The following is a 16,438-nucleotide window of genomic DNA, read 5'->3' as shown; positions in this document are numbered from 1 at the left end:
TCCTTCCTGCTGGCTTTGATGTTTTCTCAATTTCAAACTTTAGTGTCTGTTATATTATCTCGCAAAATATTTGGAATTCTACAGGAAGGCACTGTTGGAAACAGTTTCCTCTGTGTGAAAAATCTAAAGACCTGCTAAAATAAATCATGGCCTAGATAGGCCAGGCCTTGTAAATTATTGCCAAACACTTGTCCGTGACTTAGTTATTCATTCTGTAAATATTTATTAAGTACCTTCTGTGGCTTATGCACAGGGTGGGGGGCACCACCAGTAATAAAGCCCCTTTGGTCCCTACCCTCATGGGACTGCTGACATAGCAGGGAGGACTATCCCCTTTTCTTCATACACTTACTCCTTGAAGAGGCAAGTTTTTTCCCCCTACTCACTTAATGAGAATCACAATTAAAAATAATTTTATGGCTTCTGGAAAAGTCGGTGAGTTGCAACTAGCTACTTCTGAATCTCAGTTATGGGCTTTTTTTCATCATTCTAGTACACATTCAACATTCCTTCAGGCCAGTATTGAAAATCTTAATAAAAATTATATCAGAAAAGAACTTTGGAATCAGCTGGTTGGCTTGATGGTGCCCTAATTGGATTCAGAGGCGTTCCGTGTGGTGTTATACCCAAGTCTTGCTGGTACAACTCGTTCTCTGGAACGCTTGCTTGACACACATGTCATTTTCAAGAAAGAAACCAAAATAGAACATTTTGTTAAGTGGGACATGTTTAGTGACTATATTGGAGGGAAAAAAATTAAAGTTAATCCTAAAGGCATCATTACTGTAAAATTATTTTTTTAAAAAACCACTAATAGAATTCTGCCTCTCTCTCTCTCTCTCTCTCTCTCTCTCTCTCTCTCTCTCTCTCTCTCTCTCTCTCTCTCTCATCTCCATCTCTAGAGAATTAGGTATACAAACTAAGGAATGTTCATCCTTTGCTTTTCAGTGACTTTTAAATGGTTTCCAGCTTAATTGAGACAGGGTGTTTCTACCTTTTAAGCAATGTTATGAAACTGGACTAAATCTCTGTAACGCACAGTTTTATCCTGAATTTTAACTCAGAACTTGGAGACCATTTCATGCTATGCCTGTAGCCACCGCATCGCCTGTGCGCTCGGTACCTGCCATTTTTCTACATTGGAATGGATGGTCGCCAGGATAATGTCAGCCCCCATCATAGACCATAAGTCTCCTTAAGGGCAGAGATCCATTGCATTTTTGCTCACTGTCATAGCGCCAGTGCATTACCTTGTCTATAATAGTTACTCAAGAAATTAATTATGGATGGATGACTCCATTCCACAGGAAGCAGAGTTTCCCACATCCTCATCTTTCGGTGGACTTCTCCTTCCTCCTCTTTCTCATTGTGTCTGAAACCTGCCTCTCCTTGGCAGTTCTCCCCTGTCGGAAGAGGCTCAGTTTTCCTTCACCCCTTGCTGTTGACCTTCGATCCACTCCCGATCATCATTCCTGCCTGTTTTGCTTCCAGTATTGTATGGATTCGTATTTGAAATACGTGCCACCCTGCTGAGTTTCTCTTACCATCTCTTTGCCGCTGTCGTTTCCTGATTTCCTGGTCACTTCCTCATATGCACCACATTAGGTTCAGGCTCTGCTGCTCCACCCAAGCCTGCGGTTATCCTGAGGGCATTCAGTTCCCACAGGCTAGTCCGTTCTCTCTTGGATCTTCACTTTCTCCCTCCCTCCAGGCTCTTTCATCTCAGCCCATAAACGTGCCTGAGCATTTCCCCACACCTCGTGAACGTAAAACAAATCAACTAAACTTCTCCCTTTACCTGCTGATTCCTAGTACGAAAGAAGTCCCAGGTTCTTGGAATTTAACAGAACATTTTCTTACTGCTCTGGAAGTTTTCTTACAGAGCAACATAAATGTCAAGCATTTCTCCATGTGTGTTTTCCCCCCTTAAGATACCGGTATAACAGGAGATATTTGATTCTCAGTTGAAAGTAGAGATAGGAGAGGTGATGTTCTTTGTTTGGATTGGAACAAAAACTTGCTGGTTGCCAGTCTTCGAGAATGATTCCTGGTAACCAGGCATGTTACATTATGTAGTCAGATATTTGCCGTCACGACCCTGGGCTGCTATGCAAAGGGCCTTGTAATTCTCCCAGTTTCTGATATAGTTAGTGAATCAAAAGTCTAAAGTAGCAACACAGAGCTCACTCAGTATCCCTAATATTGTTATGAAAGAATTTGGTTTCAGGTTAAAAATACGGTTTCATGGTTTTCTAGATGGTTTCCTAGTATTCTGAGAGTTTCAGATTCTCATGTGTAATGCTTGAAAAGAATGGATAAAACGAAAACGATTGGGATTTAGTTCCAATTTACTTAGATGATTTACCTTTCCGAGTAAAGGCTACTACCTCAATGTAATCAACCTCTAAGAGGTAAACTTAACTGCGCTTTGGTTTGAAAGACCACCCCAAATAACTTCTTTAACTTCAACTCTGATTTCTTGCTGATATGCCAGTACTGTATTTCTGATTGTCTGCTGACATCTTCCTCTGAATGTTCATAGCGCCTGAGCTCAAGCCATAGATCTTGTCTCCAAGTCTCCATCTCCTCTTTATATCCCACCACGTCCTCGGAGAGGTTCTGGCCATGAGTCACCTGTGCCTTCTCCAGGCAGCTTCTCAGCCTCCTTACTTCCTCCTCAGTATCTCTTGGAGCCATTCATCATTTCCAGTCCATTTTCTCTCTTCCTGTCCAAGTTCAGATGCCTGGGTTGTTACAGTCACCTCTTAACTGAATGACAGGGATATAAACCTGAGTGCCTTGGGGACTCTGTATGACTAATTGACATAAATTCTACCAGCTTTCTGCCTTCCACTGTATGAGCCTATGGCTTGTATCTCCTAGTGTCCTGAGTTCCGCCTTGCGGGGATAGTCCAGAGTTTTACATGTGGCCCCCAGGCTCTTCACAGAACTCGGTGTGACTGCCAGGGGACTGCAAAGAGAGTTAGTCATGTTATATGTAGACTCTCATGGATCTTTTGACCCAAAGATATTGGTCCAGATTTAATGTGTTATTTTAGTAATACTTCTGTTACATTCATCCTCTATGGGAAATTTTTCGTAATTTTGTTGGGGGCAGAATGTAACCATTCACTTCAAAATCGTGAAATTTCATTAGATTTAAAAAATTTTTTTTACTGACTTTAGCATATATTTTATTTATTTATTTTTATTTTTTGGCCGTACCATGCAGCATGTGAGATCTTAGTACCCGGACCAGGGATCGAATCCGCTCCCCCTGCAGTGGAAGCGCCGAGTCTTAACCACTGGACCACCAGGGAAGCCCCGAATTTCATTATATTTTATTTTACAGTTTATATCTAAGGTCTGCCAGCTTCTCTCCTAAAGTTTCATCCCCATGTACACGCTCAGCATGCACTGAGTGGTCCCCATCTTCACATAGAGGTGCCATTTCTCTCTCACTTGGTATTTTGTCCACTGGAGACGTGTCAACTTTTTCTTCCTTTCCACAAACACAGCACACCCTCCATACACCATGACCTGCTCCCCACCCCAGACTCTGAGGGTTGTTGGCTCAGGAAGGGAAGGAAGGTAGGAAGTTGGTTTGTTCCTTTCTTGTGTCTCTGTAGCACACTTCTTGCTATTCCTAAACACAGCCATCATATCTCTTCCTAGAACACTTTGCTTATAGCAATAACAGTGATATATGAAACTTAAAATGCTTTTGTTTATATTAAAATTGATTTTCCATTTGCAAAGTGACCCTTTTCCCATTCAATCAGAGTTTCTTCAAACCCTAAATACAAGTGACATTATTTAATCTGTTAAATATCCTGTAGCAAGTCTAGGGCATATTGTTCATGTCAGTGCACCAGGATGTCACACAGCTGCACAAACATGCTCCTTCTGCAGGTCTATCGTCCACAAGTTTAAACGCTGAAATTCTCTGTCAGTGTTTGCAAGACAGATGGAAGTCTTTAGTAGCCTTTCCCTTTGGGGGTTTAAAAATAATGGCTGCCTCTGTTAGAAAAACAAGTCAAAAAACTGATGGTATCAAATTTCTAAAATTAATACTATGTGAAATAAGGGTTCTGTGCAATCAAATGACTGTAGTCAATATAAGCGAAGAGGACACACTGCCTGCAACCAGCATGAAGTTAACTGTGGTGACAGTGGGCATTGTTTTGGAGAGTAAAACAGTATCTGCCCTGTCTCGTTGGGTTAGTCCAGAGAAGCAGTTGGGCATAGAATTGAATTATTATTCATTAGGCTTTATGTCTCGCCTTCTCTTAAAATATAGCCCAATTCCCACCCACAGTCCCCTGACCCATCTTGTGCAAGGGATACTCAGGAGGCAAGCTACCTGAGTTTAAATCCCTCTGACTAGCTGTGTGACCTTGGGTAAATTGCTTGGTCTCTCTGGACTTCAACTTCCTCACCTATAAAATGGAAATCCTAATAGCACCTGTTTTATAGGGTTGTGGTGACAACAAGGCAATAGTCATGAAGCACTTAGAACAGGTCCTAATGTGATGTAGGACTATACCAATCGTATTGAGCCTAGTGATCATTTAACTTAGTCTTAGAATTTCCGCAGTGAAATATTGGGGTCCTTGCTCACGGTCACAGGGCCAGTTAAGTAGCAGAGTTGGGTCTGTGACTCTGTTCTCTTCTTGGCTTTACAGTTAACCATCCCAACTGGATGGTCAAAACCCAGAACATTTACTGAGATTTATTGCCTGTCCTAATTGTGTGACATCTTCTTTGCTTTTTGCTCTGCAGAGCCTTACTGCTCTTTTAGAGGTACTAGGAGGTGCCGCTGGTTCATCAGGAGTTTAACTATCATATTCCAATGAGGACAGCCTGAGAGAATGGGGAGAAAAAACCCTGATCAGGAGTCAGATGACCTAGACGATGTCTCTGCCACTAGTTAATTATTCGAAAAGCCACATAGCCTTCTTGGGTCTCAGTGTCCTCATATATAGGGCTTTAATATAGAGAGAGTAATGTAGAACTCCTGTGATAAACAGAGTTGTTCCTGTAATGGATAATGTTATACTCAGTGTTTCTCTGAACCGCATTGCTCAGACTGCTGCCTGCTCTAATGTACAGAATAAGACTAAACATAAAGCTGTCATTATTTACAGAAAATAAACTGCTTCAACATCATTAAGCTTGCTGAGGTGAGCTTCTAATTTAGCATGGCTTCAGGGCAACCTCAAAAAATGGTGGAAAGGTAGATGAGCTTTCTCAGAAATCTAGTAAGGGGAAGGAGATATTATTTACATGTTCCAGGTAAAGAAAATGGAAGTGATATCCTTTGTAAAAGCAAGAGCTGTGAAGAAGCTCATCATGTTCAAGTACTCTCCCATCTGAGGTCTTGCTGAGATAGATGGCATATTTTTCATTTTGTTCCCAGGTAGCTTTGCTTTGAAATGCTCGTGTATTTAGACGAGTCTCAGACACAATGTTCGGTGAAGGAAGACAGACACAAAAGAGTATGTTGCATAATTGCGCTAAGTTGAAGTTCAAGAACAGGTAAAACAAATGAGTGGTGACGGAAGTCAAAACGGTGGTTATTTGGGGGCATGGATGGAGAGGATGGTATTGACTGGGAAGAAGCACAAGCAGGTTTTCTTGGAAATGACCTAGACCTTGATCTGGATGGTGGTTGCATGTACAAGATCATTTGCTTGCTGTATGCATGTTATACCTCAAACATAATTTTGAAAAATCTTCATAGTATTAATCTCAGTGACAGTGGGAAATACTGATTTCATCCCAAGTCCCTTTAGCTAACTTTATCATTTCTTTCACGTGATTTCATTTCATTCCACTTTCCAGTGACAGTGGAATGGAAATAGGCAACTTAATGGCAAATTATAGTCTAGTATATAATTAATTAACTAGTGAACAAATATTAGTCTTCCTCCAGAGAAACTAAAATTCCTTCATTTTACTCTATTGCGGCAACGTTTTTCACATTCTATTCTTTTTTTTCTAATAAAAAATTGTTTTTTGAGGTCTAGTCTCAATCGATTAAAGTAAGGTCAGGTGCAGAAGGGAGCCACCTAGTCAATTACAATCCAGTTTCACATGAGCCTCTTGACCTCTGCTCTTCTCACATACCTGGAAACGCTTGTGAAATTAACAACAACAACAAAAGTCAAAAATATCTACAGATTTACTGCTGGTGACAAGTATGATGTGACCAAGAAAGTCTGTAAGTGATGCATGTAGAAGGGCAATTGGAGATATTTTTCTTTGAATTTACTTTCTTGTTTACATTCTGTTCTTTTTACTCTTGCTGCATTTCAAAAGATGGTGGCTAAACAATTTAAAATATATTTTTAGCCATGATTATTACCTTAATGCTGATTATTTTTAAAAGGAACTATCAGCAGGTGAAAAGCAGTTTTCTTCTGTGTCATCTAAGATCTAACTCTAAAATTGTATTTTTCTCTTTTTTTTTTTTTTTTTTGCGGTACGTGGGCCTCTCACTGTTGTGGCCTCTCCCGTAGCGGAGCACAGGCTCTGGACACGCAGGCTCAGCGGCCATGGCTCACGGGCCCAGCCGCTCTGCGGCATGTGGGATCTTCCCGGACCTGGGCACGAACCCGTGTCCCCTGCATCGGCAGGCGGACCCTCAACCACTGTGCCACCAGGGAAGCCCTTTCTCAGATTTTTATCTAGTGTATAACATTGATATATAGAAAGTTCAAAAATTCTCTAGATCCTTTTTAAAAGTTTCACATTTAACTATTTCACACGTTCAAAGATAGGACTTTATAAATTTGTTTTTATTTTTTTCTATAAATATGTCTCATGTGTCTCTTATGAGCACAGCACTGAGATAATGAGAACATTTTTATTGGCATTACTTTAAAAGGTCAGCCGTCCTTAATTTGTTCACTTTCGAGGCATTCCCTCCTTGATTTCCACCAGAAAGGCTACTCATCTTGGCCGTCCTAGTTCAGGTCTCCCCATTCCCTGTGAAATAGTCCCAAGCCACACCAGCCAGAGTTCACTGTTCTCTCTGCTTTTGCCTTTATTCCAGCACCTCCCCAGTTGGCTGGCATCATTGACCACTGATCATATCTGCTTCCCCCACCTTACCGCGAACTCTGTAAGAGGAGGAATCCTGTCTTACAGTTTGCCGACTTAAAGCAGCCCTTGCGCTATGGTGGTTAAGAGGGCCAGCTCAGGAGGCAGACAGACCTGACTTCTGATCCAAGCTCTCTGCCACCTGCTCGGTGTGTCACTTGAGGAAGATGCCTATTTATTCATTATCTAGTCATATATTTAGTTGATAAATATTTATTTAACTTTCTCTATTATGTATATAAACACACACACACAGACACACGATGTCCCAGATACTGAATTAGATGCTTAGTCTCTGTGTATCTGAGTTTCCTCATCTCAAAAATGGGACCAATAATGGAACTTATCTCAGAGCTATTGTAAGAATTAGCGTGAGCTAATGCAGGTAAAGTCCTTAACACAGTGCCTGGCACACAGTAAATACTCAATAAATAATAGTGATTATTAATTCTGCTCTTAATAAAGTGCTTGTGAATTTCCACTTTCAGGAAAGAATGAAACCCAGGATGGGTCAGTGACTAGTCCTTGGTTGGGTCTGCTCATCAAACCTCTCACACCAGTGTGAGCAGTGGGATTTCTGTTCTGGAATTATACCACTCTTCTCCCATGCCCATGAGTTCAGGGAAAAAAATGGATAAGCTAGAAAAGCTATCCTCCATTGTCATGAAATAAATTTCAGTCTTTTAAATTTACTTTTGGTTCCCAAATAGAAGTTCATTGTTGAAAATAATTGAGCTTCAGTGATTTAAAAATAAAGTACAAGTAACTTAAAACATTTTTATTCCCAGATTTGTCGTTCTTTGTTAACAGTGCATGCTACTAGCACTGCACACACGCATGCGTTGGGGATTGCCTCTGTCTGTGTGGTTCCACAGTAACTGTGATCAGTAGTAACTGGGCCTATTGTCTACTCTTCTGCAAGATATTAGACACCACTTACCTTATTGGGATCCATCCATCACGTAATACAAAGTGTTGAAACAGCAATTTGATGACCTGTAAATATTCTCTTAGTGATAAAATACTGGGAGTTGAAAGTATTAATAAAGGGAGATTTTGGAGAGAAAAATAGGCAATTCTAAAACATATTACTTCCTAAAACTTAGAGTAGAAATCTTTACTGTTGATAAATGACGCCACCATCGAGGTCTCTCTACAACTGATATCCTGTCCCCTAGGAATCTCCTAAGTCCTCATCCTCTCCTTGCTAGTTAATCCACATTTTAAAAAATGAACCCCTTATTTTAGAATAGTTCTAGATGTGCAGAAGAATTGCAAAGAAAGTACAGAGAGTTCTCATATACCTCCAGCTTAGTGTCTCCTGCTGTTCATCTCTTAAATGAGTAGAATACATTTGTTACAACCAAGGAAGGAGTTTTGGTGCATTATTATTGACTAAACCCCACAGTTTGTTAGGATTTCACTAGTTTTTCCCTAAGATCCTTTTTGTTGTTGTTATTCCAGGCTTCCATCCAGGATACCGCTTTACATCTGTTCAGAATGTCTCCTTAGCCTCCTCTGGTCTGGGACAATTTCTCAGACTTCCCTTGTTTTAATGACCTTGAGGTGTATTCATTGGTCAGGTATTTTGTAACTGTCCCTCAGTTTGGTTTGTCTAATGCTTTTCTTATGGTTACAATGGGGTTATAGGTTTCAACATCTGATTCTCATCCATCATATCAAGGGTTCATGCTCTCAACATGACTTATCACCGATCAAGTTAACATCCATCATTTGGTTGAGTTAATGTTTATCAGGTTTCTCCACTGTGAGGTCCCTCTTTTTCCCTACCTTTCCATCCCGAAGTCTTTTTTTTTTTTTTTAATTATATATATTTATTTTTGGCCGCACTGCGCGGCCTGTGGGATTTTAGTTCCCTGACCAGGGATCGAACCCAGGCCCTTGGCAGTGAAAGCGTGGAGTCCCAACCGAAGTTCCCTATACCGAAGTCTTTCGAAGGAAGTCACCATGTATAGCCCACATTTCAGGGGTGGGGAGTTGAGATCCACCTTCTTGAGAGTGGAGTATTTATATAAATTAATGGCGATTCTTCTGTACAGACTTTTCTGTTATCCCACATTTATTTATTTATTCAGTATTTATTCAGTATGGACTCACAGATATACTTTGAATTATTATCTAATACTGCACTGTTTATTTTATTGCTCAAGTTGTCCCATCTTTGGCCTGTGGGGCTCTCTTATTGGCTCCTGTGTGACTTTGACATTCTCTCATCAGAATGTTTTTTGAGTGCTTGTTTACTTTCTGGCACTATAAGATGCTCCAAGCTCATCTAGTATTTTCCTTGCTCCAACCCTAGAAGCAGCCATTTCTGGAAAAAGGTCTGATTCCTTTTACTGGAGAGTGCTATTAGAAACCAAGACCTGAGTGCTCCCTGGGGTGTCATTGCTTCTAGCCCCTCAGAATGAATAGGAAATACATGTGTATACTGAGCCACGTATATACACATACCTATTACCTATCTGTCATCTATCTCCTTCTTTCTCTCTCTCTTGCCAAAACAGGAGTTCATACTGATGCCTCCAACTCTAATTCAGTGCCACATGGATCACTCTAGCTTCCCCCTTGCTTATCTGTAACCTTCCTTTCCAAGACTGACAAATCTGGCTCCTAACATCCACCATCTATTTGTTCCATCCAGTTTACAAGTATACCAGTTTCAGAATTAACTCCTAACGCCATGTAATGCCACACACTTTTATTCTTCTGTCCCTTTTCACTTCCCTTCCACTGATCATTCATCCTACTCCCAAAAGGAAGAGATTTGATCCAACCCAGTGTAAATGCTGATTAGCAAGAGAGGAAGGATCTCCTCTAGACAACTCAAGACAAGGATAGCCACTTGGCTTCCCTAATCCAATCTCGTCTGGGACGACTCATAGCATCCATTCCCTCTGACCTTGTTGTCTACTTGGTTCTGTGCTCAGAACTGGATGTATGCCCCTGTCTGACAGCTGTTTTCTAAGTCACTGTTTTGTGAGAGAGAGGCCTCATGTAGGGGTAGGAAATAAAGTTAAATCTTCCCTAAGTGCAGCCCTAATGTTTCTTTGCCATGTGTTCTGTGGCCTTTAAAGAGGAAGGTGACAGAATTATAGTGGAAACATAAAAACTGTAATAGAAATAAAATATATATATAGTGATATTATTACATAAGCATAATAACTTACAAAGGCACAAAGAAAATAGCCTAGAAGCCATATATTAAGGAAATAAACTTTGGTTTGCTTGTTTTCTTACTTCTTTCAGTACTTGATTTTTAAAAAAATAAATTTATTTAGTTTTGGCTACGTTGGGTCTTCATTGCTGCACGTGGGCTTTCTCTAGTTGCAGCAAGCGGGGGCTGCTCTTCATTGCGGTGTGTAGTGGGATAACTGAGGACATGGAAAGGAGACGTGACCCATGAGCCCCCCCCCCCCAGCAAACTGGGGGCTGGCGAATAAGCCAGAACTGCAAAAGTCCTGATTGCTTTGAGCCCCCCCCGGCAAACCGGGGGCATGCGAATAAGCCAGAGTTGTGAACAGTTCTGAATGCTTCGAGCACCCCCCCCCCGGCAAACCGGGGGCCTGCAAAAGAAGCATTGAGTGCTTTGGGCACTGATCCATGAGATGTCCTCAGTATAAACAGAGCGGTGGGAACGCAAGGAGATGTCCTTATGCTAGTTCAGTATAATCAAAATAATGGTGGGAACTTTGTGCTGTTTTTGCGCTCAAGGACGAAGCACGGCAGGTGCTCACGAAAGCCAATTATTGCGTGTATAACTAATAAAAACATAGGTTACTGCTTTGGCACTTCTGAAATGTTAAGAAAACAAGTCTTCCAAAGTGTAAACCTAGATAATGCTTTAATAAAAGTTACCACAGCAAGACAGACGGCGCTGTTTTGCCTGAGCGAGCGGCAGCCCTCTACTGCTGTGCTTTGGCACAGTTCATCTCGTGTGATGAGCTTACTTGCGGCCCTGTCCTAAGAAACTACAACAGCGGTGTGCAGGCTTCTCATTGTGGCTTTTCTTGTTGCAAAGCATGGGCTCTAGGCGCATGGGCTTCAGTAGTTGTGGCATGCATGCCCAGTAGTTGTGGCTCACGGCCTGTAGAGTGCAGGCTCAGTAGTTGTGGCACATGGGCGTAGTTGCTCCGCGGCATGTGGGATCTTCCCAGGCCAGGGCTCGAACCCGTGTCCCCTGCATTGGCAGGCGGATTCTTAACCACTTCGCCACCAGGGCAGTCCCTAAGTTCTTGATTTTTAAATGTCAGATGTTTTTGTACAATGCCCTTTTAATAGGTACATTCTTTGGTCCAATAAAATCACTATGAGTAGTATTGTAAGCATATACTTAGTACAGCAGAGTATTATCAACACTTTTTTTTTAACCACATATGAGTTCGCTTTGTTTTTGTTAATACTGGGCTTCAAAAATGTATGCTTATTAACCTTCAGATATGTAAGGATAGGGAATTCCCTTGTGGCACAGTGGTTAAGAGTCCGCCTGCCAATGCAGGGGACACGGGTTCGAGCCCTGGTCTGGGAAGATCCCACATGCCGCGGAGCAGCTAAGCCCGTGCGCCACAACTACTGAGCCTGCATTCTAGAGCCCGCGAGCCACAACTAGTGAAGCCCGTGTACGTAGAGCCCGTGCTTTGTAACAAGAGAAGCCACTGCCACGAGAAGCCCGTGCACCGAAACAAAGAGTAGCCCCCTGTCGCTGCAACTAGAGAATGCCCGCGTGCAGCAATGAAGACCCAACGCAGCCAAAAAAATTTAAAAATTAAAAGAAAAAAAAGATATGTAAGGATATTTAGAGGACAGTTGAGGCCATCTTTGCCACCGTTTTTTCTCAGAGTGGCTATCACTTTCTTTAGAATGAGTACTGGGAATTCTTTTATTGAGGTTCTTTTCTAAATGATCTTTCACCTACGAAATTTGTGAGGTGGAATGCTCTGCCATATTTGTCTCACTTTCTCAGTGACTGAAATAATTGTGTGGAGAAGAACCAAAAATGAATATCTAGACTATTAGAGAACTGTTGAACATTATAAAAATACTACAAACTTGTATTAAATAGGATTAATTTTTCTAAGAATCCTTGTCATTCAGTTCTCAGATCTCAAAAGACTCTCCAAGTCTATAATTTAATTTATATGATAATTATCTAGCTTCATTTATTTTTGGCTTCTGTGGTCACAGTAGCGCTGGGATTGTCTAATTGATAAATTTCCGTTTAAATGAAAAGTAAAATCTTCATGTATTTTCTGGATCTTACTGGTTGGTGGTGCAGGGAAATCCTGTTAGGAATGAGCTTACTTTGGTGGGAAGAGAGACTGAGCTGTGTCATTTAAAATGTCTACATTTGAACAGGTAATGACTGTTTTTAAAAATATTTAAATAATATTTACTTGGCTCAATATTCTGTGATAACCTAAGTGGGAAAAGAATTTGAAAAAGAATGGATACTTGTATGGGTATAACTGAATCACCTTGCTGTACACCTGTAACTAACACATCATTGTTAATCAAGTATACTCCAATATAAAATTAAAAGTAAAGGAACTTATTTACAAAAACAGAAGTAGAGTCACAGATGTAGAAAACAAACTTATGGTTACCAGGAGATAAGGATAGGGGGATAAACTGGGAGATTTGGATTGACATATACACACTGTATAAAATAGATAACTAATAAGGCCCTACTGTATAGCACAGGGAACTCTACTCAATACTCTGTAATGGCCTATATGGGAAAAGAATCTAAAAAAGAGTGGAGATATGTGTATGTATAACTGCTTCACTTTGCTGTACAGCAGAAACTAATACAATATTGTAAATCAACTATACTCAAATAAAAATTTTTTAAAAATAATTAAAAGTAGGGGCTTCCCTGGTGGCACAGTGGTTAGGAATCTGCCTGCCAATACAGGGAACACGGGTTCGAGCCCTGGTCCGGGAAGATCCCACATGCCGCAGAGCAACTAGGCCCGTGTGCCACAACTGCTGAGCCTGCACTCTAGAGCCCACAAGCCACCACTGCTGAGGCCCATGTGCCTAGAGCCCATGCTCTGCAACAAGAGGAGCCACAGCAATGAGAAGCTCACGCACCACAACGAAGAGTAGCCCCCACTCACCACAACTAGAGAAAGCCCGCACTCAGCAACGAAGCCCCAATGCAGCCAAAAATAAATGAATAAAATAATTTTTAAAAAAATTAAAAATAAATAAAATTTATTAATCTCCTCCTCAAGAAGATTTTAAATTAATTAATTAATTAAATAAATATTTTTAAACGTTGATTTCCAGTGTGAAAAAGAAAGTCCTGCTGAATGACAGGTCACTCTTCATAACATGTAAGTGGATCAAAGTAAACATGACAAACAGGAAAACCAGGGATTTCCCTCGTGGTCCAGTGGTTAAGACTCCGTGCTTCCACTTCACGGAGCACAGGTTTGATCCTGGGTTGGGGAACTAAGATCCTGCAGGCCGAGTGGCGCGGCCGAATAATAATAATAAGAAATAAAAAGATGGATGTTAAAAAAAATAAAAATAAAACAGGGAAATCAGACTTTCATCTGGGCTTTACCTGGCAATTCTTATCTGTGTGTAAATGCCAAATTCACTAGATTTGTTGTGAAAAAATGTTTCAAAAATTTCAAAGTGACTTTAATGGTAAATTGGTCCAAAAGAAAAATAAAAGAATTATCAATGGTCCTGGCAGTATCCTAGGTGTTTGAAGGAAAGAAGGGAGTAAATATTCTGTTTATACTACTCCAAATCAGGTGGCAGTCCCCTTCATGTTCATGATTTACAAGAAGTACAATGGCCTTGTGGCCAACGGTGCCGACATATGGTTCCTAATTGCAAGTGTGGTTTACTGTAATAGCCCAATAATTACAAAATTATAGGTGGATTCATTCAATCAGGAAAAAGGTATGTGTGTGCGTGTTCTGCTGTGGTCATTGGCACTGGCCCAGGCCCCTTCTGGGGGAGAGATAAAGACTAAAACTGTAAATGCCAAATAAAGAAAGGTATGACAGTTAATGTCTTATGTAGCTATGAATTTAACATGAAGGCTTTCATTTTGCAACTACCTCATTCAGTCTCCCCATCTGTCACCTTCTGTCACCTAAGGAATATTTAATTTTTGTTTTCGTTTGTTTTTGTCTTCAGGAGAAAAAATAGACTATTCCTTAGTGGTTCAGATCAAAAGCAGAATTTTGATGGAGTGTCAGGGAACCGGATATGTGGGTTGAGAGAAAATGAGAACTAAATGTGTGTCTAGCCACGGAGGTGAATTTGAGATGGTAACTTTAGTTCCCATGTTTGTAATAGTCAGTCCTTCTATATTTCACAGCATTTAAATTGTTCAAAATTGAACCTTCAGCGTAAAGTCTCAGTGGAGAAGAAATACCATATGGTCAGTTTCTCCCTGGGTTTGCCCCTAGTTTAAGGAAGGCAGTTGGACAGGAGTGGAAGTAAAGTAAATAAGGATTTTACTTTTTAACTCTGGCTTAGCTTCCAAATTAGTCCTTCCCATATCTCTGCCTGCTGCACTGTGGCCAACGTGGCTGGGGTAAAGTAGGGTTAGGAACCATTTACAGAAGAATCAGTCACTGCCGAACTTGCATTTCTGCCTGAAATTAGAGTTGACTTTATGAGTGGGAAGAACAGGATTTATCATTCTTGTTTGGAAGGAGAACTTATAAGGATTAAGGTATTGGCATTGTATTGACTTTCCTTTTTCATTCAATTTAAGATTATCCTGGTTCTTGATATGTCAAGTGATTTTTGATTGAAACTTAAAACATTTTTGTATTATGAGACTGTAAATGTTATGGAAACCTTTTGTTTTAACTGGCTTTAACACCTCTCCAGCAAGGGAAGCGAGGGGTGCCACCTCATTACTGCCAGGTGGAGGTGAACACCCAGGTTCTCCCTTCATCCTCTGTTGTTATCTGGCGGCAGATATGGGGGGAAGGGTCTTCATTACTCTTGGACACGGTTCAATTTCCAGATCGCCACGTGGTCTCTGCTGACACCATAGTGGGTGGGGGTGGTCTTGTTCCCACTGAGCAGTGGTTTGGTGTGACCCCAATACTGGCGGGGAAGGAGAATAAGAGATACCTCATTACTGGGTATGGGTGGAAGACCAGGTTCCCACATGGTCTCCACTGACAATGTAGAGGATGCTTCATTAACAGCTGGTGCACAGGAAGGTCCTGGTTCCCTACTTGGTCCTCTCTGACACCACTCTGATAGGGGTTTTGGGGCTCCTCATTAGAGGGTAGAAGTCTACTCTACCCACTCAGCCTTTCTTGGCTTGGATGGTCATAGTTTCTTCTGTGGTGTTTGGCTGGAGTGGAGCAGTTATTGTCTAAAAGTTTTCTGTTTTGCTAGGCTGTCCCTTTCCTGCTCCTTTGGCTAGAGAGAGCAGGCTTTTGTAAGTTTTTTTTGGTCTGTCCCCATTGGTGTTTTCAGGTTCAGCTGCCAGTCTGGAATACATGAGACTAAAGGAAAACCCAGGGATCTTACCTCCATGTTGTTTCTTAGGTCCTGAGGTCCCAAGCTGGCCTACTTTCTTTTCACCTTATATAGTCTTTTCATGTTTCTTTTATATGTAGCATTCAGGGGTTTTTTTAGTTGTATGTAGCAGGAGAAGTAGGAAAAAGTAAGTTTACTCCATTTTCCTAGAAGCAGAGGTTCTTGCCATTCAATTTTTGTTTTATTTTTCTCAATATTTTATTGTGAAAGTTTTGGAGATGGAAGAATTATGCAACTAATGACCACACACCCACCACCTAGATTCAACACTTAACATTTTGCTATATTTTATTATATTGTAGATTTATCCATCTCCATTCCATCTATCCATCAATTTATTATTTTTGATGGACATCAGTACACTTCATCCCTAAACACATCAGCATGCATGCCATTAATTGGACTTCACTACTTATTTGTGGTTTTTTTAATGGTAGGTTTTACAAAAAGAAAAATGTACAATATCATAAATACCATTTGATGCATTTTGTATAATCCATCCTTTATTGAGATAATTTCCATCACCCCAGGAAAATCCCTCAAGCCTCTTCTCAATTAATTCCCACATCCATTTCACTCCAAGAAGCAACTACTGTTCTGGTTTTCTTTCTTTCTTCTTTTTTCTGTTTTCCCATAAATTCATTTTGCCTTTTTTAGAACTTCATATACATAGAACCACACAGTATGTACTCTTTTGTGTGTTGCTGTTTTTTGCCAGTACAATGTTTTTGAGATACATTCACATTGTTTGTAGGTATCAATGGCTCCTTTTCTTTAAATTGCTGAG

General features: G+C 40.7%; 1 protein-coding gene across 7 annotated transcripts in view; it reads left to right on the top strand.

Moving 5' to 3' along the window:
• Positions 1-16,438, top strand: part of PHACTR2 (phosphatase and actin regulator 2) — a 263,240-nt gene that overhangs the window by 147,576 nt on the left and 99,226 nt on the right. The window lies entirely within an intron of this gene.

Source organism: Phocoena sinus, chromosome 12 (genome assembly GCF_008692025.1).
Source record: "Phocoena sinus isolate mPhoSin1 chromosome 12, mPhoSin1.pri, whole genome shotgun sequence".
NCBI lineage: Eukaryota > Metazoa > Chordata > Mammalia > Artiodactyla > Phocoenidae > Phocoena > Phocoena sinus.
This window is presented reverse-complemented; position numbering and strand designations above follow the sequence as displayed.